Source organism: Chrysoperla carnea, chromosome 3, assembly GCF_905475395.1.
Source record: "Chrysoperla carnea chromosome 3, inChrCarn1.1, whole genome shotgun sequence".
NCBI lineage: Eukaryota > Metazoa > Arthropoda > Insecta > Neuroptera > Chrysopidae > Chrysoperla > Chrysoperla carnea.
Genome location: NC_058339.1, coordinates 19,444,988 through 19,468,924, shown reverse-complemented (window position 1 = coordinate 19,468,924; position 23,937 = coordinate 19,444,988). Strand labels below are relative to the sequence as shown.

At 26.7% G+C, this 23,937-nt stretch overlaps 1 protein-coding gene across 2 annotated transcripts in view; it reads left to right on the top strand.

Annotated features, from left to right (window-relative positions):
• The window catches only part of LOC123295398 (UNC93-like protein), a 124,726-nt gene extending 102,990 nt beyond the window's left edge, over positions 1-21,736 (top strand). For both annotated transcript variants that reach the window (XM_044876739.1, XM_044876740.1), the window contains exon 8: positions 21,382-21,736. The gene's annotated coding sequence lies outside the window, so the exon portion shown is untranslated. The remainder of the gene's footprint in view (positions 1-21,381) is intronic.
• The last annotated feature ends 2,201 nt before the right edge of the window (positions 21,737-23,937 follow it).

The following is a 23,937-nucleotide window of genomic DNA, read 5'->3' as shown; positions in this document are numbered from 1 at the left end:
TACAAATATTTCATAATTCATTCATTTGCCATTGGCCGTTTGTGGATTGAAAATATCTTGAAATTTGGATACCACGCTTAACATACTTCATTTACTTTTGAAAATTTCCATAAAACGCTCTTCTTGAATTTGTGGGAAAACTAATGATTTTGAGAAAATGCAAAATTTGGTAAATTCCTACATAATTTTTGTTGTTGGTATTGAAGGTCTACGTTCGTTATTGAAACCAATGGAATGACCTTTTGTTATAGAAGAATGTAAATAATATATAAGCTATTTTGAATAATAATAAATTTACACAAAACATACGTATTGATGAAACGACCGCCTCCTGCTCTATTCAGTTGTTTTTATTATAAAATTATTGAAAAGAATCAACATGTTATTTATTATTTAGTTTATTGCGTATGTAAAGTATGCAAAGACAGCCCATTTTGTTTATGTAATAAGACAATTCCAGCCTATAACTAAGTGAACTGTAGTGGCAAATAAATACTAATCGAAAAACAAGTGAGACAAGTAAATAATTAAATGCGAAAAATAAACATAACAATTGCTAATGTATTAAATTTTTATTGTCCAATTAAATTTGATAGTTTTTAACTGTCCCTTCCAAATAAGATAGTTTATGCCTACTAGGTTTTCAAACATTGTGATTGGTTAAATTTTTTGATTTGTACCATAGCCATATCTCGCAAATTAGGGCTCAGATCCAAAATTAGTAAATAACTTTTTCCTTCGTCTTTATGAGCTTATTCTGTAGGCCAACGATCTGCAGTCAATAACAGAACACCCTGTATATAACAAATACAGATATAATATATAAGTGAGTAATTTACTTTTTATTTATTTATAGGCAATTTGATTACATATATGATATACAAATTATATAATGAACAAAATAAATTCTTAATATTATTTCTCTAGCCTTTTTTTTTCCTAAGCGGTACATTTTTAGACCGTGAGCCTATTTTTCGTCAATAGCAAGCACGATAATTTTGAAAATTAGTGGTAAATCATAAAATTAGAGGAATAAGGCTGGTCTCGCGTTGGCAGGAAAAAAAAGACAAGAGAAATAGATTTTTATACGTCATGTCTACGTTCGAATCGGACATCCTAGTGTATAATTTAAATTGTTGTTCTTTTTTGTGTAGGTATAAATATAAACATGGTCAAAAAAAAAATTGTTTACTTTTATTTCTTAAAACTGAAATTTCTAGAAATAAAACTATAGCTTAAGCTATCAGTTACTAGTTCTACACAACAACCTTCATATAAATTCTACGAAAAACGATGCGACTACCTGTTTTTTGTTAACAACATTGAATATTATAATTAATAATTATAATAAAAATATCACATTTATCATTTATTCAATGATTTGCATAATATTTGCATAAATAAATTTCAGCATATTGTATAAACACATATTTAATATATTTTCTAGGAATATAAAAATTTGTTTTTCATATAAATCAAAAATTGGTCAATGGAGAAAGTTTCTTTCTGTGTATATAATTTGTATACATTTGTAACTTCAAATAATAAAGAGATTTTGCGTGTGTCTTTATTAATTCGTTGGATACAGAACAGATCAGCGCCAGTGGTAGGTAGCAAATTTTCCAACGTCGTCTTTTCTAACTTAACCTAAATAAGTAACTAAAATAAGTTGCTTAAGTCACTCGAGTCATACTAGGGTTTACCAGTCTCTCGAGTTAGCCATAAACGATCTCTGCACTTCAGTAACTCGACTCGGTAACTCGATTGTAGGCAAATTCGAGACAAACTCTTATTCATTCAAGTACAAACTTGACAAATTAACTCAAGTCACTCGAGTAGAAACAAGAATCTAGTCGTATGATTAGCTTAACCCCTTCAATATTCCTTGTTATGTTTAAAAATGAAATGCCTATGCCATAAAAACTATGTACACTAGTACACTAATTTGGGTAGAAAGTGATTTCAAACACAAAACTCAATAGGCAACTTGTAAATCATTGAAATTGGCAATTATGTTCTTGATTGTTTGCTTTCTGATAGGATTGCTTAAAACACCATCATAAATAAAATCTAAAAAGTCTTCATCAGCTAAAAGACCACAAAAATTGTTTTTTTGCGATTTTTAGCAAAACGGTTTGTCATAAAATTAGTTCAGCAAAAAATTTACTAACTTTGAGTTGGGTTTGAAATTTTTTACATTCGGATGTTCAATTTGACCGAATTATAACTATAATCCAAGATACATTAACTCCAGGTACCTCAATTTATCCGATACATTCTTTAAGGACGCACGTGTTAATTCGTTTGTATAAGAAGCATATAGAAAAAATATTAACTTAGTAAAACTTGTAATCAGATAAAGTTGGACCTCCAACACCTCTTCAAATTGTTTTTTTAAACAACATTTTTAAGAAGAGCATGATGCATGCCATGATATATACATAATAAAATTGGTGGAAGCGTCAATAAGAGACACAGCTTAAGAATTGAATATAACATTCAAAAATGAAATAAGGTTATTTTCCACATGCTTTCGGTGTACGTAGAATTAGAGTGAAATTATATTAGGTTCGAAACAAAGAGATGTATTCGAATATCTAAACTTTCTTTCCCACTTCAGACGGAATCTTATATCCGTACCTCAAAAATGTAGTCTCATTTTGTACTCATTTATCATATATAGTAACTTGCTTTACTTTTTGGTAAAATATACTTAATACACCTCTCAAATAGACTGTATCCAATCATCAGGAACAATGTTAATTGTAAATATTGGATTTGTTTTTTTTGTAACTAAAAACCATAAATATAATTAATCATAGAAAAAAATTAATATATTTATTAAAAGTGTTAAAATATTTATTACATACCTACACACAATAATTCTCTCATTTATTGATTGATTATTAATCATTGATAATAATTTTTAAATTATTACTTGTTTGATTATCTCATTAAAACTAATATAATATACATGATTATTTCATATTCAAGTAATAAATTAATTTTATTTTTCTTCATGTAAAATTTATTGCGAAAAATTTCAATAATATTTTATTCAATTATTTATTATAGTTTTTTTTTGTAATTTACATATTGTGCAAATTGATCAAATCATTTGAATAATTTGTCTTCAATCGAAGCTATTAGTTAAATTCAGACTTTTAACTAGAAGTTGTTCAAAAATAATGCTAAACCTCAAACATTGCCATAAAAATTTCCATAAAGCATCAAACAGAGCTGCATAAATCTAGTATATGAGTATATTCAAAATATCAGGTTTTTATGTTTCTCAGACTTATTTATGACCTTTGTTATCACGGACATACCACAAATTAGATATCAGATGTGTTTGACGATCTCTAAATCATTGCACCTAACAAAAATCCATAACTATGGTGTCATTTACAATACTATATATAGTATAAAAGCTTCGGCGCCACTTACATTAGTAAATAGTCAGTTCAACTCAACATTATAGCCCTGCAAATGTCGAAAAGCTACTTTCTTCTCCCGGCTAAAATTTGTGGTACGTTTATCAATACGAATTGAAGTACTTTTCCTATGTGTTAACGCTATGCTTGTTGGCACACTGCTCGTCACTCATTATTCTTTACTTATTTTTTCATTATAGTAAATATTGCTTGTGCATCAGTGGCATTACAGTGTTAAATAGTACTATTTGCCAGTCAGAAGGAGCCAGACACACATACTGACATGCGCCCAAACTGCTGCTCATGTTCCGATACATTTAATGGTAAAATCATATTTGTTTCAATTTATAGCAAATCAAAATCATCAAAACCATACAGTATATCTGTTCACGTCTATTCTTCTTCTTACATAGTAATATCTAAAAAAATTTCTTACCGTGCAGTTAACACAGTTTAGAAAGAAACTAATTCCATTCAGATATAGTAGATGAATTCAAACTTTTAACCCAATTAAAAGTCCATAAAATATTGAATAAATTTATTTGCTTTTATAAAATACAAGCCTGAGTAGAAAATATATACGTCACTGTTTCTATTAAATTTTTGATAAACTGGTTTTGGGATTTTTGTTTTTGAACAGGTTTCATACATTCACTTATAAAAATGTTAAATCGTCTTCGTAATCACTTTTTTTTGCCAATATTAATTGTGTATGCAAAATAAAATGATTAAAATCTACTTCTGTATGTATTATTGCATTCAAATAAAATATATAGAGTGACACTGGAAAATATAATTGTAAAATAATAAAGTTGAAAATACTTTGATTGCTCGCTGGTAAGTTATAAACGCCATTATTCCTTGTAAACCGATTTTTGGAAACAAAGCTATAAAATGTTCTCAATCAAGTCTGTTCGATCACTTAGAACCACTTAGAAACACACAGACCCACAGATAACAATTTAAACTTATTCAACTCCTTCTTTAATCAATATCAAAGTGATAGTCAAGGACATCAGATGAAATGAAAAGGATGCTTAAAGAGCTATCACTTTTTGGGACAAATTTTTGGAAATATTTTAATTGAAATTGAAATATTTGAGTTGACTTTGTTCTTTTGAATTATTGTTTTGAATTACCTAATTATTTTACCATTTCACTTTTCGAAATGAATTGAGCTATATTTATTTGACCATTCATTTCCATAGTAATTATTTATATGTTAAAATTATATGTCATGCCTTTTCCAAACTGAATCGATTTTGAAGATCATTGAAATTTTTTTAGTTTTTTCGCGTTCGGAATCCTAAGCACTTGAAACATAGCTAAGAACACTCCCCGTTAAATTAGCTTTCAAATGAAACCAAAAAAATTAGAATCGGTTCATCCGTTTAGGCGCTATGATGTCACAGACAGAGATACACACACATAGCGGTCAAACTTATAAAACCCCTTTTTTTAGTTCGGAAGTTAATAAAAAATGCTGATGAACACTCAAATTATTAATTTTTGCCTAAATCATTGAGAAAAACAGTATCTATTTAAAATAACACCCTGTAAATAAATATATTACATAGGTAATGAATTCATTTTATATATTTATAATCACCATACGAAAATGATAAATGATATAAAATTTGATTTTGATGTAACCTCAATTATTAATTATTTGTACCTTAAGCTACCTATATAATTAAATGAAAGTTATGTTCAATAGATATTTTTGGATTGATGCGATTAATTAAAATAACAACTTGCAAATTTCAAACAGATTAGGATCTTGTTTAATATAAAAATATATATTGAATGGGTGTCATTATCAACAATGAAATGTAACAGTAGGAGTTTTAAGTCTCGAAAGGTAAAAACTCTGGGGGAACAAATTTTATCACAGAAAAATCGATAAACGCACAACCTCTTTCTATATTATTTCAATAAATTATACCTACTTACAAATAATAAATAAATAACAATAAAATATTATATAATATTTTACCCATGATGATAATTGTCTTCATAGTGAATTACTGCGAAAACCTTGAAGTTACATCATAGTGCAAATTAAATTTTTCTTTTATCGAATCAATTAAATAATTTATTTTTTTTTATTTTAATTAACTATTAGGCGACTTCATCCATTTTAAAGTATATAATTCCGATTGACAAACTCATTTTTGAATACTTACATGCATTTTCACATGCAGGTATTAAAAAAGCATTTGATAACAAGTGAAATTTACAAAATTTAAAAAAACCCCGACAAATTTTTCGGGTACGGAACTCTAAACTTGCATTTGGAACATATTTAAGAACACTCCCCATTAAATTACCTTTCAAACGAAATAAAAAAAATAAAAATCGGTTCATTCGCTTAGGTACTATAATGCCACAGACATACAGATAGACAGACACAAACACATAACCGTATAACTTTTAACTACCCTTTTTTTTTAGGTCGGAGGTTAAAGATGTTATTATGAATTTGTAGGAAAATAGTGCTTAAAAGAACTGTATTTTATGTCAAATTAATTTTATTTTAATTTAATTAAAATTTAAATATAAATTAATAACTTTTTCTTTAAAAATAACAGTATATATTTAAATAAAATATCTTATTGAATTAATTTTTAAATTTAAATTTTTATCTGATTCAAAAAAATAATATTGGCATTCGGTAAACTTGATTTGATGATTTTCGTCACTAACATAATAGCTAGATTAGGTTAGATAAGGTTGCAATGGCTATGAGAGCGAATTGCTTCTAGCCAATTGTGATGCCTAGAAAAAAACTAACCTATCTCATTTTTTTACTACGTTACTTTACGTTTCTTTAGAAGAAATAGCTCACTTATTTGATTCTATATTAACTCAATAGTATAAAATAACACGCTTTTGACTCATGTAAAAACATTGAACTTCACAATTTTAAAGAATAAATTGTATAGATTTTAATACAAAATGAACCGACACGACACGGTGGCTAACTTTAATGTTAAAAGACTTTTTACAAAGTCACAAAACAAGTTCATTGATATCTCCAACCAAATTAGAAAATCCTATTGTGGTTCATTTAAACTTTGAATAAACCCTCTGTATATTTTTACTTTATCTATGCGAATAAATAAAAGAATGGGGGTCATTGACTTACATACAATAATTTTACTTTAATTTTATCATTGTAAAAATTTTCAAGGCAAAACATAAATATACAGATTGAAATATTAAATAAGTTAATTTTCTATTTAAACATGATATGCGAATCATTTTTTCTTTACTGAAAATAAACATCAACCTTAAACAACTGAAGAGAAACTTCACTAAGTCGAGGAAATAAGTTTTCATTTAAAACTAAGTTTAGTCAATTAATCATCCTTAAAAGTTGCACCCAGTAACTGGATAACATATAAATATTATACAGAAATGTTTGGAAATATAAATATTACATTAATATATTTTATGATGCCATTTTATTATGCATTTAAATGATGAGAGATTGTCATGATTATTTACATGTAGTTATTATGCAAACGCTTAGAGTATATAGTACGTACAATAGAGTTAAATATTTGCCTTGAGTTCAGAAATTATCTGAGAAAGATGAAAATTTGGTTAAAGGTAATTGATATGGTGTAAAATAATAATTTAAATGACCCTGTACCGTGTACAAAATTTGGAAAATGGAAGGTTAACATAAAAAAATCAGTTTTTCTCAAATAAATTAAAATACTTGCTTTAACTAAAGTTTCATACATCTAGTTGACGTAATTCTGCATATTTTCGTTTTTTTTTTTTGATTTGTGGCATCAAATTTGGCTGGGAATATTTTTTTTATGTTATTATATAACCGGGCATAACGTCTTATTCGCATATTCTGTAAAATTAATCGTTTTCGATATATAACTCATTGAATGTTACATTTGATTCGTTGATAACTCAAGTTGAATCATTCAACGTTAATATTAGAAAAATTGAATATTATTTAGCAAAGGTTCGTGGATCTATAGTTTATAAAAATTATAAAAATTATCTGTGGTAAATGTCGATAGTATATTTCAAGTCACGGAGCTTTTACGAAGATAAAAAAAATCTTTACTAGCTTCTTTGAACACGAAATGCTTCACTTACTGAGCCATAGCTCGATATCATACTTTTTTGATTGTATGTTAAAACTGTAAAATTTGGGATTTCGCACATTACAGCTAATGAGTTAATGGCATTAAAAAAAATTATTTGTCGTAAAAGATACATATCTCAGACAATTTTGAAATTAGAAGCTTCAAGTTTGTCTTTCTAAATTTTCCATTTTCCAAAGATTCCATGATACATTCTGTAAATAACCAAATAACTACATATAACCAAATTTTCATCTTCTTTACGTAATTTTTTACCTCAAAATCTACACTTTCTGTTTTAATAAACTGTAGTTTGTTAAATAAAAATAGAATTTATGTTCCTCTTTAATTACAATTTCATGTAAATCAGTTGATTTAGAAGCATTGTTAACTGTAAAATTCGTAAATATTCAATTTAGCATACTTTAATTTATTTATTCATTAAACTTTACTTAATAATAAATCATAAGAGCCTACTCAAGTAAACTTTCAGAATCATAAGAAAGTTTAACGATAACGTTTAAAATAAACTTCTAAGCATGATGGTTTGATACTTAATTCATTCCTTCCTGATCGCCAACTTATCGTAAAAAGATTGATAAATTAACCACGATCTTTGGTTGTACAAACTCAATTGAACCCTCAGCTATCTAGTAACACTTGACATTAAATATTTCTTAGATTGATAACTGTTCTTAATAGGGGATACCGCAGCAAAACGGAGTTTCTAAGACAAAAGTTGGTCTTAATTATATTAGAAGTTTTTATGCAGAAACAAAGGCATCACATATTTTTTTCCTATAAACTACATAAAAATTGTTTCAGAGTGTACCCATAAATAATATATTTTTTTCCAACTAGGAGTAATAAATAATTGGAGTTCAAGTTGAGCAAATATTTTAATTGGTCTCAACGGTGCCTTTCAATCCTTGCCTTCGACTCCAGAAAATATATTCGGGGTGCAGTTTTGCAGTTGCTGTTCCATATTCAAGTTTTTGCCCTTCTCTTTATTAATCTTTTTATTGCAACAGCTAGGTTTAGACTAACAGAAGGCATTTGGCTATAAATGGCATATAAGATATCATTTCTGATCTATTTATTTTTGTGTCCGCAAAAAATAAGCACAAAAATCCTAACAAATTAGGTTTTTCTTTGTATTGAAGTTAAAAAATGAAGCAGAGGGGGGGCTTAAAGTTTATAGCATGTGCGCCATGTTCCGAGATCTATTTTACTTCAATCTCCCCTATCAGTAAAATACTCTAAATAAAGAGGATATAATTTGTATCATTATATTATGTAGTATACATATAGTAGGTATGTTGTAGGTACAGGTACTATCTCTACTCTATAGCTCTCTTAAATAGTTATTTGAGTGGTTTCATTTACCAGTTTAAGCCGGTTTTTGTTTATTTATACATATGATTTTTTAAACGCAAGATACAAGTGTACAGAATGTAACGGCAAATTTTATTTGACTAATAATTCTCTAAATATAAAATACAAAGCAAAAAATTTGCTATTGCCAAACTAAAATTTACAAAAAACTATGTAAATATTACAAACATGAAAGTATACTTTTTGTTATTTTTTTTTCCGTTTTTCAAGTCAAAATGATATAGTATCAAGGACAAATCTTATTTGCTCAGGAAAATTCAATAGTTTTACTTTATTTTTAGCTTAATATAAATTATAGCTCATGTGTTACTCTGGTATATGAGTTATATTATTGTAAAGTTTCATTCAAATCCATTAGGAAGTTTTTATGTGAAAGCGTAATTATTGCCATCGTTTATACAAATCATAAATTACTTCAAAACATAACCTTTTTGAAACTTATCGCCTTTATTATAATTTATGTTTGGCGATATTAGCGAAAATTTTTAATTCCTGGGAATCATAAAGTTTTCATATTTAAGATCTCATTGAATTGAAACATTGCCTTCATACCAACATTCACTTCCATCACTGTACTAAGCCAAGGAATATATTATTGTTAGTAGTTAAGGTGGAAAATGAAAGGATAGATTTTTTTGTCACACTTTGTCCATTGAAGTGTTAAGTATTCAATACTATTCATTTTTAATTTATATCGATTGTATTTTATATGGAGATCTCAGGAAATATTTAAAAAGATCTCTGGGAATTTTTTTCTGTAATGTTTCGCAATTTATTTGATAAAGACTAAATTTGGCATATTTCAGAGATAAAATACTTGCCAATAAAGTATCTTAATGTTTATTTATCCTCGGTTTTCATGAATTGGATTTGTTTGTACAATTTCATCCAAGCACCATGCAACATGATTTGAATAATTTTTTTGTATTATTTGACCTTACAGTCTTTGGAAACTAGCGAGGAGTAATCGGAAAATATTCAGTAATAATGAAAAGACCCAATGAATTTCAATTTAGATTTCATAATTCATGTCCTAAAAATCCATTATCCACTTGAACAATTCCCTGACCCTCTAAAACAATTTAAACCACTCGCAAAATGATTTAAAAAAGCATAATGAAATTAAATGATAACATCATGCATAAGCTCAATTTGACCTTTACATTTTAAAGCAAAATTGGATGGTTAAATAAATTGGTACGTGCACGTTTTTCTTTCGTTTGTTTTCCTTTTTCATTTAACGAATAATTTATCGATTGCGTTATTAATTAAATGACTAACCGGGGTGTTTAATTAAATGATTTATATGTTTTTCAATAATTACGCAAATTAAAAATCTATTTTTGAAATATTTAAATTGCAAAACGTCATGATAATTATTATTGAATAATTTAAAATTTTCTCCTTCTAAAACACAAATATTATCGTAATATGTTTAAATCAAGATTAAATTATGTACAACTATTAGAAATACAAAAAGTTTTCAAACAGTGGTAGGTATCAATCGTTCCTTTGTTTTTAAGTTTCAATGATTACATTTGGCTAAGGTGAGCGCTTAATTTATCGGGCACATGGTATAAACAGTTGCCAGTACCTCTTAATGGTGGTTTTTTTTATGAATACATGAGGTGTCAATACTATCTTTCTGCACAGTATGACTCACTAAGAAGGGATCCAACCAATAAACCAAAGTATCTAAGACATAATCGCGCTCGTTAATAAATCCGTTCCTGTGAGTATACTTCGGAATCTAAAGTATGTATAAAAAGTCTTGGGTATAATTGCAAAGACTTGTCAAATTTCAAGTCAATTTATCGACTAGTTTTCGAGTTTTATAGACATAAAATATGTAAGGATTTACTATTATAAATATTAAAAATGCAACAACACACAATAATCTCAAAAGGTTCTCATCCAAGTACTCACTGTGTCAAATGTTTTCCTGCCTCAGTGATCGGTCGTGAACCGGCGTTTTATACGTGGTATGCTGTCTGATTTTCGCTTTATCAAACCACGTTCAGAAACATTTTGAAATTGTAAATTCGCAAACTTTGTCAATCATAAAATTGCAGGTAAACAGAATCGCAAAAATTTCGATTCATAATGGACTCACAGTCTATAATTTTTGTATGGAAATATTTAAATGATAAAATAGTACCTAATGAACATAATAACAGTTTCAAAGAATTCTGATTCTAATCAAATTTAGCATAAATGCGATAAAATCTTTTTTAAGTTTATAATGTTTTCATATGATACCGGTTTAAATAAAATAAACACCTTTAAGCCATTGTTTGATAGCTACTGTTTTAAACTAACAGTTTAAGAACGTAGTACGTATTTATACAACCGTGTATACGTATTATAAATACTAGTTTATTTATAAAAATAAATAAATATAATTTTAATAAATCAAATAGTTATATTTCCGCGGCCTTGTTTGACCTTTTTTTTTCTTTGTAAATAATATTTTGTTTTAACTTACATTCTTGGGTTTGTATTCGACAATATTTCTATTGATATGAATATAATATGTATAGAGGGGGGTAAAAATTCGTTTCCTTTAGGATCGTAACGTTAATTGGGAGCGTTTGAACTCCTGGAATGAAAGAACAAAGATTTTTAAAACCTCGTTATCAAGTTACTGAATTAACCTTATTACCCAGGACTTATCATTTGTGCTATTACCGGATTACCATTTCGGAGTTCATTTCAAAACTGTTCAGGATTTAGTCCTTCAAAAATTTTCGAGAAACTACCCAGTCTTACTCCTCTTTTAAAATACATTGTCTTATACTAACGTAAGGCATAATTATATTTCATTTAAAGTAAGACTCTAAGTCGTGGAAAAGGACACTTGAAGTGGTTACACACAAAATTTTCCTTTCTCAAGAGTTTAAATTAATACTTTTTCTTGTATTATGACAAAACTAGGCACATTTTTGAATAATCCGCCTGCAAAACTAATTTTATTCAATTAAACCTTCAGCCTTTTCCTTTACGCCAAAGACACTTTTGTAGCTTGTAAACTGCCATTCAATATCGAATATTTTACATTACGGGGTGATCCAATAAAGTGTTACCATGACTTATCCACGGTGCCTACAAAATTTATAATTTAATTCACTTAATTACAATTACGATTGAGATATATAATAAAATTTTATTAATATGTAATAATTTTATATAATTACATATTAATTTTTTCTAAATTCTAATCTACTTAAGTATGCATAATTAATTAAGCATTAAGAGTAAGTATAGTTTTTATTTTAAATTAAATACTTTTGATATTTACATGTGAACGACTGATTATCTATTAATCGTATCAATTCCGCCCATTCATTCATATCAATCATTTTCAAAATACTAACATTGAACCAAGTTAAACACCTTTCAAGTAAGGAGAGTTTACAAAGAATTGTAGTGGTAATTTTAAATTCTTTACGTTTCATGGTTAGGACAAGGCATTAAAAACAATTTGGAAAAGAAGTGTACGAGTGTATACGTGTGAGTATACGAACGAACGTAAGTACGTGGTCATTTTTTCGTCATCGATATCGCGCGAACAAAAAATGATATCGATTTCGTTGAGGTGTCGACCAAAACGTATTAACGGCAATTTGATTCGAAAAGAACAAATTAACTATAACTATTTATTATGCTGGAAGTTATTCGTGTGGAACTCAAGAGTCGCACTAGACCTTACCCACGGCTTGTTTCTTCAAAGAAATCATTTCGGTGAGTTTATCATCCCAATGTTTGAAATAACTCGATAAATGTATATAAATCCTAAAAATCTCATATGCAGATACTTTCTTAATTTACAAAAGTATCTTAGTGCACTCCTTGATATTGTAAAAATCCTAAGGAAATAGTAACCACTATTGGAAAGATCCTATTCCTCACGAAATAATACTCACATGAACATCTCCTAACTTTAAATTTGTAATGTTACCATTCTGCAATATTTTCCAAACTCTCTGTACGCATAAAAATGTAAATACAGTGAAACTTCAATATTATAATAAATTATATGTAAAAATATTGAGATTATTTTCAAAAATTTCACTCGTCTGTAAGCATAGTGACATTAATTTTTAAACCAAAAAACCTTCACGCGCCATTAATTGCTAATATGAACAATTTAATCATTCATTTTGAAACTTGTTTGTGAATTTGAATATTTGATCTAAATTCATTTAATGGTATTTAAAATTTTAAAAACTTACTTGCTGTATAATTAGTACCGTTCTTAAGTTGGCGTATCTCAAATAAACCGTTTTGAAAGACATCATAATAGTATGTTAAAAAATTTCATAACTTTCAAATGAACAAGCACGATTTACTTGAACTAAGTTTTTAATATTTTCAAATTTAGAACAAAATTATGTAGTTATTTCATACAGTGTTGGCAAGTATTTAACATAAGAATAAAGGCAAAATTCATCAGAATCCAAAAAAATTTAATTTTGCCCTATCGCATCCACATTTTATCCAATTTTGATAAACCAAATATGTAATCCTACTAAATTTGTGATCAAAATTAACCTAGCTCTAATAGGTTTCAAAAATGTCGAGTCCTGGATACACGTGTTTTTTTGCTTAAAAATGTTTATGCATACTGTATACATATAATTTATATTTATTTACAAATTAAAAATAAAATAATAATTATTTAACTTTCTAATATTGTGAAACTTCACATCAAATTCATACAGATCATAATAATATAGATAATAATAATAATAATCATAATAATAATAATAATACTAACTGAATACGGTGCAATGTTGCTTAATTTGTTTATGACAAATATCAACCAACATACAGGAGTAAACTATTATTTCATATTCTAGGTGACGTTATTCGCGGTTTTATTAAATCAAATATTTTAAAATTACATCAAAATTAAATTATATAATTTTAATAATTGTAATTTTTTCTTTAAAAAAATGTTGTTCAAAATTGCATATTTTTACATTTATAAAAAATATTTATAACAAGTGAAAACAAACAATTGACTGAGTAAATTGTTGAAATACCATGTGTAGACTGTGTTGATTACACTGTCACGTTACACATACATACCTACATGTCACACATACAAAACTGATGTTCGCGCATAATAAATACTGTATAATTTGCGCCCTCGCTGGTAAACAGTGATGTTTACTAAAAAATATTTCAATCAAAAGTTGTTTATTTTTTTATAAGGAACATTTTTATAATTAAACTTTTGCTCTATCTCTAACGGTTTACAAGATGGGCCTACGGATCCAAGACCCAATTGACCTATGTTGCCCATTTACGTACCTATGACCTATGTTGCTCATTTACCCATCTCGATCTCACCTTTCTTGTCCTGAGCAAAAATTTCAATTTTATATCATTTTTCGTTGAGCTATCGTGTTAACAAACAGACGAACAGACAACCGAAAATGGACTAATTAGGTGGTTTTATAAATACCTATACCAAAATTTTTTTCGTAGCATCAATATTTTTAAGCGTTTCAAACTTGGGGCTAAACTTAATATACTATGCTTATATAAAACGCTATTAGTCTCCAGTACAGAGGGGGGTATGACTTCGTGACTAACACACTCACGAAACTTCGTGAGTGGCTTCATTTCAGGGTAACCTACAACATTTTTATTTACGAAAACTTTGGAAATTGGGGCGGTAGCATAATAAAACATATAGTCGTTAAACTGACGGAGTAGTCTTATATATGTTTCAAGTACGAGTTTAGGGTTCCGTACCGGAAAAAATTGTCGGAGTGTTTTCAAATTTTGTAAATTTGAATAATTAATCTACATGATTTATTTTGCAAAAATTTTTTTATTTTAAAAAAAAACAAAAATGAATTTAAGTTGAGGAAAAACAATATGGGATTTATCAAACTTTGAAAAAAATTTGCCCAATTTACCTGTAATATACGAGGATTTACACAATACCCTTTGTACAATAATATTACAGGGTACAAGTGTTAATTACTTGTTGTCCAATAAATTAAAAGCAACGTGTTTCATAAAAATGAAAAGTTGAAAATATTTAAATAAATTTTTCAAATACCTACATCTAATAAAATATCCATTAAGAACTATATGCTAATAAAAATTAATTTACGCAATTTTTATTTTGTCTAATTTTATCTAATTAATATACTAATATTGTTTTAAAACCTTTAATTAAAAAATTTACATAAGAAAAAATACAATTAAAAAGAAAAAAAATTATAAAAAGAAAAAAAAACAGGTCTAACGTCCTTGTAGAAAAATTTCTTTATACACCTACATAAATTTCAAGATTTTATCCTTTTTAAGTTGTTTATATTTTATATATTTTATTAATAATTATTTATATAAATAAATAAATGGTATTAATTTTTATTTGTTATGATCTTAAAATATTTAAACTGTGTCCACCAACATCAGCCGCAATAATAGAATTCAATGGAAAATGACACTGAAAATTTTGTCAATTTAAGTTGTTTACTTAAAGTGGAGTGTTTGATTAATATATTTAGATTTTTTCTATATTAAAAAAAATCAATGTCAATTTTAATTAAATTTTTTTTTAATTTTAAAGAGCAAGAAATATTTACCAATTTTGTTAAATTAATTTTTTTAAAACATTTACATTTTTTATCCTGTAAGTATTGTGACACCTTTTACAAGAGTCAAAAATTCAAATTTTCCAGTTACTTTGTGCCGAAAATATTTGACTATCGGAGAAATCGAAAACTTTGAAGGGCCTTACGTAGCTATATTATTTTTCCTGGAGAAATACATATCTATTGGCTCCGTACAGAACAGAACTTAGCGCCTCCTTGTGAAAACTTTAAAAACTAAGACTTGCTTTTGTTCGCGGCTTCATAAATGAACTTCCCGAGAAATCTTCAAAATGACACCCATGCTGATTCTTTGACTATTTACTCCTTTTCATCCACTGAAGGGATTGTTTTAAAAACTTTTTAAGAACCTATATTTTATAAAATATGTAATTATTTAATTCGTTTTGATTTTTTCAAATATTTCGTCAGATAGGTACGTGCTATTTTTTTTTTTTTTTTTTTTTTTTTGAAAAATATGAAATACTTGTGTTGTATGTGATAAATTTCACAAAATAATTGTAGCATTAAAATAATTTAATTTGTTCTGCTTCATTATGTTAATAAATTTTAAATTTGTTCTACTTAATTAAACTTAACTGAACTATGTTTTGTCACTATGATTTAAAATATAAAGACAATTTTGTTGAATATTTTAATTTGATCATTACTTTTTAATTCATGTAAAAGTCAATGATAATTACATTTCACTCGAGGATAATCCGCTCGACTTTCGAACAACTTAGCTAATCCAACTTGTATAGTATTTTTCAGTCACAAAAATCCACAGTTACCAGCTTATACCCCTAACGATCGATTTTAGCGAGATAAACATGGTAAATGAAGATAACCAATTTAAGTTTTCCCTAATGATAAAATGGAAGAAAAAATGTATTTAATCAAAGCTTAATAAATCATCAAAGTTCCTTTAAAAAGTAAAAAATACGCATTAGGTACTAGTTCAAAAACATACATAAATCGCCCTTGAAATATAAATTTTAACAACAATTTTGATTCAATGTTATAAACTACTTGTTAAGAAAAAAAAAAATAATTTATTAAAAGTATTAATTAAATGTTATAATTTATTTAGTAATAAATTATATTGACTAACAATACTTACCAAACATTTAAAAAAGAAGGATATAATTTTATGATTCTCCATTCCACTGGCTGCCTACGAGTGGGGATTACCTCTTAAATGATATCGCATATACTCAATTTTAATTGCCAAGAATTTAGGGGAAATTTGCGATATTATGGGATAGTTAATTCTTATAATTGTTAATACTATGTAGATACTTATTGCATTATTACATTTCATTTATTCATGCTAATAATTTATGAGCAATTATTTCATTTGATTGTCCTTTTTTATATTAATGAGCAAATAAATAGTTTTAAAACTTTCTTAACAGTATTTTCCTTAAAAATAGACTAAACTTGGTTTTAATGTGTGATTCAATCAGCAATCTCGGAAACGTCTCCAACGATTTTCTTCAAACTTGGTATACAAGAAGTTTTTGAGGCGAAAAATCGATGTAGCTAGGTTTCATTCTTAGAAAATTTCGTTTTATCAGTGTTTTCAGGAAAAACTGAAACAAACTGCAAAATATGACTTTCCTGACATCTATTGGTGTTTATCGTGGTTAACGAAACAAAGTATATTACCGGGACATTCAAATTTTCATTCGTATGGAGATATTTGAAACGGTTCTTATATTAGTGATAAAATTTGTGTCTTTTTTACTCGGTCATCCAAGTACTGATGTTTATTTGACAACCTGGCTACATTTCTTTGTGGCTATACTATGATTTGGAGTAAGTAGTTTGATTAAGGTAGTACGAGTGCCAAAGTAAATTTCGACTTGCGGTTGAAATTATTTGTATCTTATATACCCCCCCCCCCCCTTAAACTTTCAGAATTGAAATAAGAAAAATCAATTCTTTTATCCAAAACTGCCCTGGCGCTCGTACATTCTTAACTCTTTTTAAATTCTTGACTGCTGATATAGTGCAAATTTTCAGTGTACACACTTTACCAGGTACTAGAGAAAATTATTTTGCTAGCATGTTTCAAGAAGGTATGCATCTTGATTAAGATAAGACCCATTTTCCTCTATGTTTCAAAGAAGATCATTTGACATTTCCGTATAAGTAGTAACACAGTATGTACACTCAACATGTAACATAATGTTTAACTTCTTTAGTTTATATTTTTTTTAATATCTCCTGTTACTTCTATTCATTCCTATGTGGAAGTAATTAATAATTTTAATTTACTTACGTCATAGTAATTCCATACACAGACGTATTATTAATTTATTTTTGTTTTCATTATCATTATTATTATTATTATGACAAAAAATTTGTCTTGTATTTTAGTTTGAAGGTTTTCAATTAATTTTTTTATTCTTTCAAGCATTTAAAAGCAGTTTTACCGGTAGAAGACATCTTAAGTTAACATTTAGTGTATTTTTGATTATCTTTAATTTAGAGTTTTTTTACTTATTACCTACATTCAAGGTGCAAATTTATATTACCAATGTTTTACGAATGCTTTCGACACTATAGAAATTTATAAAATAAAATTTATTAGACCTGGTACTAAACTTATTTATTTAGAGTTTCAGCTCATAATATAATCTATTAAACCGTAGTAAAGTTTTCTTTGTTTATAGTTAATTTTAGTTTTGTTTTTTTATTCTCAATCTTATTTCGTTCTATTAGTGCATTATTTTTTCGGGATTTATAACTTTTGAGAATTTTGGTAACCAATAACATTTTAAATATTTCATCGTCGAATCTTTATGCTTACAATTTCTAACAAATTTTTATCTCAAACTCATAGTACTTTCAAGAAATTTTCAAATTGGTTAGTCATTCAGTTACAAGAATAAATAGCAAATAACCATGATTAAAAATTGTCTAGTTTCTATATTTTTCTAAAAATTGTCTACTTAAATTATTCAAAAAAACCTGCAAAACATATTGATATTAAAAAATTGTTTATTAAAAACGAAAGTGAAATTAAAAGAAATTTTAACTAAAATTAATGAATAATAAAGTTATTTTAAACAAAAAGTTATATAATTTTTTTCTTAAAATTCTTCTTAGTTTTACCCAAGGATACACGTTATTATGAAAATTAATTGTTTATTTTCCCACGCTAAAAGAGTTTTCAATTTTATTTCTTATATTTTAATTAATAATAAATACAGACATACCTATATTTTTTTTAGTTTTAGAGGTCACGGACAAATTTTAATCTTTTGGTCTTAATCTTATTTATATATTTGTAGTTAATGATGAAAAGAAATATTATATCTTTAATATTTCATTAATTATTATATTTAATACCAAATTTCGGGTCAGTGATCTGATATTTCAATTCAAAAAAATTATTGTTAATTTATTTTTTTTTCAATAAAAAAGTATGAATAGTGTTTTCGGTATTGCTAATTTATTTATAATTAACGCAAAAGTACAAATAAATTAAGAAACTGCCTAGAAACAAATCATAATAACCACTTTTAAAGACTATTCAAGACTATATATAAGTTCACTAATAAGATAGTCTGGTTTTAATTCTATACTCTTTTAAATTTCGGAAAAATATATTTGCCAGATCTTCAAAAGATTCTCTGAATTTACTAAAGCTGATCATTTAAGGATTAGTTATAGTAGTTGTGTACACGTACATACTGCGGTCAGTCAAGCGGACGGTAGAACAAGAGTCAGATATATGCTACCACACCGCTAATGATTTCCATAATATTTAAATGAATTTACTAAAGCTGAAAATTGTTATACAGATTGTATTTTGCATATAAATAACAGATATAACAGCTAATCCAGGTAAATGTGAGAACAGAGCTGGTCAGTCAGCCCTAATGTATGAGCAATAAATAAGACGCAAATAATTTTTTCAACGAAAATGATTTTTTTTGGAGGTAGTTAATTGTATATTAACTATAAATATAATAATCAGCTAAGCATATTGTGGAATAACTCCTGTCAATTAATGAAAAGAAAACAAATTTTTTATTTCATTTCTTATTTCAATTAAGTACCTCTTAAAAAAGTTTAAAAAATGAATTGCGCAACTCATTTATTTATTGCACATACATTAGAGCTGACTGACCAGCTCTGTTCTCACTAACGTTTTGATAGCATAATCTTCCCCGGGGTATATTTATAAAAAGAATTAAGTAGGACTTGCATCAGGAGACAATAATAATTTTCATGTGAACGGAAATAAAATTTGTGTTTAAAAAATAAAAAATATTCAATAACAGAATTAATCACCTTAATAAATAATTCACAATAAATTTTCAATGTATCTAGTATTCGTATGGGTATAGAAGTAGATATTTTTCTTCATAATAATTATATACAAATTATAATTTATTCAGTAAAATATTATGATAAAGATCTCTGTTGAACATCATCATCATACTTAATTATAATTTTTATTTTTATTTTTTTTTATTTTTAAATACTACATAGATAGATCTACCTATATACTTAACGTTAATTTTGCAGATTTAAAATGTGATGTGTGATCAAGGTGAATTTGAAGGGAGCATCCTCAAACCTACAATTTTCATAACAAAATATTATATATTTTACCTTAATAAATAATATGATAATAATAAATACTATGATAATTAGTAACCTCGTTTTCATTATCATTTATTCTTAGATTATTTATAATCATTTTTATAAAAAAAAAAAAACACATACTTTTTAACCAGTTACATAGAAAGTTATCGTTTTTACTCCGAAAATGAGATCAAGAAAGTTACCTTTAAGGGCGTACATTCATGAGACTTAGTAATAGACAAAACAAAAATTATTACAAATACTATCAAAGATAATAAATGAAAAATTTTCTCGATCAATTTTTTGTATTATATAAATACGTATTTCGACTACCAAGTAGTCATCATCAGTATGAATTAGCTTATCGTAATTATTCTTATTGTGTTGTGTATGTTACTCGTTGCTAATTTGGTGGCGGACTGCACATTGATATTTTCGTGTACCTACAATTTATACTGTTTTAAGGATCTGACAGATCGCTCGCTCTATTATCTCAAAAACCCGATTTTTTAAAATTTGTAATCCTGAACGATCAGCTTGTTAAGTATCTGTCTGAATCCATAGCTGTAGAAAGTTTGACTAAATACCGTTTCCCATAAAGATCGTCGCCGTTTTCTGTAAAGATTATTGTTGTCAAATTTAAAAAAAAAATAAACAATGAAGAAAAGAAAACTTCTTAAGACCACTCTAAGAGTCAGATTAAACAAATGAATGTTTTATTCTCAATTTTTATGAAATTTCGGGTTCGTATTATTTATCAAAATCGTTTAAGCTTATACATAACCAGCGAATAACGACGGCACTGGTGATGTTATCGCAAATTTTAAAAACTTTTGTAGTTCGAAATGAAAAAATACAAGCTATTATCAAATTATATAATTACTTTACCTACGAGTTAAGAAATACTGATAAGGAAATCATTACAACAATGTCAAGGCAAATTAAAATATTTTTTTGGTGAATCGCACCATATCAATAGGTACAATAGTAGCAGTTACTTCTGTTTTTGTTTTTTACTTAAAAATTGACAAAAATCTGGCTGAATGTAATTACTTCATATATACTTTAAATACATAAGCCAAGTGTCAGTGGAACTATTTAGTTTCTTGTTCGAAGTTCAACAACGACAGTTCCAAACTGGCGTTGATCAATATAATTTTGTTTTAAAAATACTCAATACTATTAAATAAATATTAATAACTTTTTTTTTTTAATTTTCAGATACGAGGATAATTGATTTGAAAATGATTCGAGTAAAATTTAGATGAAAATTTTATTCCTTGGACACATCCATGAAATTAGTGAATCCAGTTATATAATAATTATATTATATATTTAAATGAATATATGAATATAAAAGTTACATCATATATACCGATTGGAAAACTCAACATCAACAAGAATCAAATTTTTATTCATTAATAAAAACAAAAATAGTGGATGAAAAATACGTATTTCAAAAAATAACGTAATAGGAAAGAACATTAACAAAATAAAAACTAAATATTACTAGAAATATTATAGAAAGTGAATTTAGACATAATTGTTATTGTTAAACACAGTTTATTTGTAATAACAAGACAAATCACATTTTTTGTGTCTTTTTTAGCACTTAGAATTTTATTACCTAGAAAACAAAACAAAACTTATGGAAAATTGGTGAATTGTATTTTAGAAAATTGAAAAATGAACATATTATTTTATTATTTACAAAAAATTAAAATGCCAAGATATTTATTTATATTATTATTTGATTTCTTTTAAAAAAATAAAAGACATTTTCGTAGGAAAATTATTTAAATTCATTCTGTATAGAATAGAATTTGTAGAAGATGGTTTAAAACCTAATAATAATTGTATACAAAACATTATACGACTATTAATTAAACAATGTATTTACAAAAATAGTGTTTTAACATTTGATTTAATTATTCTTTAAAAAAAAAGCAGTTGTGATGATTTTATTTAAATATATTTTAAAATTGATTCTAAACTGCAGTTTTATTGCAGTTGACAGAAAAAAAAACTTTAATTCGAACAAAATAATACTCATTTAAGTTTATTTATAATGAAATTGATAGCGTAAATTATACAAAGAAACGAACAACTTACATTTTTAAGCTATCAAATATTTTGAAAATGTTTGAACAAATTTTTATTCTTGTATTTTATAAATGCACAGTATACGCTCATGTATACAGAGGTGTATTTTTTCGGGTACGGGATAATAAATTCGCATTTGAAACATAGCTAAGGACACTCTCCATTAAATTACCTTTCAAAAAAAGCCAAAAAAATGAAAATCACAAATGCCACAGACAGGCAGAAACACACACACATAGCGGTCAAACTTATAACACCCCTTATTTTTAGTTCGGGGGTTAAAAATGATTTAGTAAATTAAAACAAAATTGATCAACACTTGCTTTTCAACAAGACTTTATTCAAAAAGTAATTGCTTTTTACCCTCAAGATAATGGTGGCAAAAATTACTCGAAATATTTTGAGATAACCACCACGTACGAACATTTTTACAGACAAATGTGATTTTATCTATTAAAAAAAAAATTTGCAATTCAAGGTGAAGAATGCGGACATATCCTTCGAAAATCAAAATCTAAAAATAAACTTTGTATATTAACATTTTGTTTATATTATTTTAAACAAATTTGTATAAATTACATCACCATGATAAATTGGTAAAAGGTTATTAAGGATGTTTTCATTTCTATAATTATTTTGTAAATATCTTCTTTAAATCCGTCAATCAAAATATGATGATACCATCATACTTCCTGACGATTTTTAAAGTGTTAAAATAATTTTTTTATTTTAATTTTAATAAATATAAAAAAATGGTTATAATAAACCGCTTATTAAAATTCCGATAAAACAACAAGTTTAACTTACCATCATTTTTTGTAAATTGAATAAAGTTCTTCAATAGACGTTTTCATTTTAAAAAGTGATTACCTTTTTTTTCGTACAGTTTGTCAAAAAACTAATGTGATAAAATAAATAACAATTATCTAGTATCTTTGTTCAACTTATTACTGTCTCTCCAAAACAATAATGAATCGTAATTGAAATGAAAAGGTCTATCGTAATCATAGAATATTCTACATAAAGAACGCGAGGGATCCCAGGCTGTAAGTGGATGCGATATGATGAATGACAGGGAAAAGTTCCAGTGAGTTCTCCTGTGTCCTTGTCTTATATAAATATACTTATAAATATGGCAAGGCATATGGACTTTCACAGGCAATCTTGTCTCTCATTCATCGTATCACAAGTTTTGGGCCATATCTAGTTTAATATTCTATGATTGTAATACCACTTGCTTTATATTTTTATATGCAAGTATTTAACATACCTGTATTGACTCTTGCCTATATGCTTAATATAATCATTTAAAATTCATAATTTATGTAAATACAAGAATAAAAATTTATCCAGATTCATACGTTTTAGTATGTAATTTTGAATACTAAATCGTGTGGAAAATGCACACACCACACACACAAACACACACACACACACACACACACACACACACACACACACACACACACACCTACATATACACACGAAATTGAACTTACAGTGATTACAGAATACAAAAATTTTCTTGGTTTTCCGAAATATTTTTGACAACATCTCAAATGGTTTCTCTTTCTGTTTTTGTGATGAAAACTGAAAACATTCAAACAAAAATTTTTAATTATCAATAAAGCAAATTATATAATTAAATTTTCCAACGATTCAAAATTTGTTTAA